Below are 1864 nucleotides of genomic sequence, written 5' to 3' on the forward strand. Positions count from 1 at the left end.
CAGCGTGGACACCAGAGACGGGCATGAAACGCTAAGACTGCTGCTGCAGCCAACAAGAAGCCTGTGTGCAAGCACAGGTCACTATCCACACCTCCCCTCCCGGGAGCCTGTGCAGCGCGCCACTTCCAGGGTCCCGTGATTCAGGGACACCTTCCCCGGGAGAACACATGGCATGCCTCAGGCTGTTGCAATGTCACGCCAGCTTCTGCCGCTGCAGGCTTGCCCCACATTCCATACCCCTCCCTCCCCCAAGCCTGAGTGAGCCAGAGCCCCCTAATCAGCTGCTGCTTCACCCCATCCTGTCTTGGGGAGGGGGAACAGATGCCCTCAGGCAACCTACATGCAGAGGCAGGGCCAAATCCAAAGCTGAAGCCCAGGAGCTGTGCGAACAAAGAAGACAAAGGGAAATTTCTCCCAGCAGCCTCAGGAGCAGTGGATTAAATCTCCACAATCAACCTGATGTACCCTGCATCTCTGGAATACCTGAATAGACAATGAATCATCCCAAAATTGAGGCGGTGGACTTCGGGAGCAACTGTGGACCGTGGTGGACTTGGGGTTTGCTTTCTGCATCTAATTGGTTTCTGGTTTTATATTTATCTTACTTTAGTATTTAGAGTTTATTATCATTGGTAGATTTCTTTATGGATTTGGTTGCTCTCTTCCTTTTTTTATATATACATAGATTTTCTTTTTTCGTTTTTCTCTTTTTGTGAATGTGTATGTGTATGCTTCATTGTGATTTTGTCTGTATAGCTTTGCTTTTACCATTTGTCCTAGGGTTCTGTCTGTCTTTTTTTTTTAGTATACTTTTTAGCACTTGTTATCATTGGTGGATTTGTTTTTTGGTTTGGTTGCTCTCTTTTTTTTTTATTACTTATTATTTTTTTATTTTTAATAATTTAAAAAAAATTTTATTTTAATAACTTTTCTTTCTTTCTTTCTTTCTTTCTTTCTTTCTTTCTTTCTTTCTTTCTTTCTTTTTTTCTCCCTTTTCTTCTGAGCTGTGTGGCTGACAGGGTCTTGGTGTTCTGGCCGGGTGTCAGGCCTGTGCCTCTAAGGTGGGAGAGCCGAGTTCAGGACATTGGTCCACCAGAGACCTCCCAGGTCCATGTAATATCAAAGGGTGAACTGTCTCCCAGAGATATCCATCTCAACGCTAAGACCCAACTCCACTCAATGACCAGCAGGCTACAGTGCTGGACACCCTATGCCAAACAACTAGCAAGACAGGAACACAACCCCACCCATTAGCAGAGAGGCTGTCTAAAATCATAATAAAGTCACAGACACCCGAAAAAACACCACCGGATGTGGTCCTGCCCACCAGAAAGACAAGATCCAGCCTCATCCACCAGAACACAGGCACTAGTCCCCTCCACCAGGAAGCATACACAACCCACTGAACCAACCTTAGCCACTGGGGGCAGACACCAAAAGAACAGGAACTACGAACATGCAGCCTGCAAAAAGGAGACCCCAAACACAGTAAGTTAAGCAAAATGAGAAGACAGAGAAACACACAGCAGATGAAGGAGCAAGGTAAAAACCCACCAGACAACACAAATGAAGAGGAGATAGGCAGTCTACCTGAAAAAGAATTCAGAGTAATGATAGTAAACATGATCCAAAACCTTGGAAATAGAATGGAGAAAATACAAGAAACGTTTAACAAGGACCTAGAAAAACTAAAGGGAAAAGAAACAATGATGAACAACACAATAAATGAAATTAAAAATTCTCCAGAAGGAATCACTAGCAGAATAACTGAAGCAGAAGAACAGATAAGTACCCTGGAAGATAAAATAGTGGAAATAACTACCGCAGAGCAGAATAAAGAAAACAGAATGAAAAGAATTGAGGA

This window comes from Balaenoptera borealis (assembly GCF_965194805.1).
Source record: "Balaenoptera borealis genome assembly, chromosome: 11".
In the NCBI taxonomy this organism is placed as follows: Eukaryota; Metazoa; Chordata; class Mammalia; order Artiodactyla; family Balaenopteridae; genus Balaenoptera; species Balaenoptera borealis.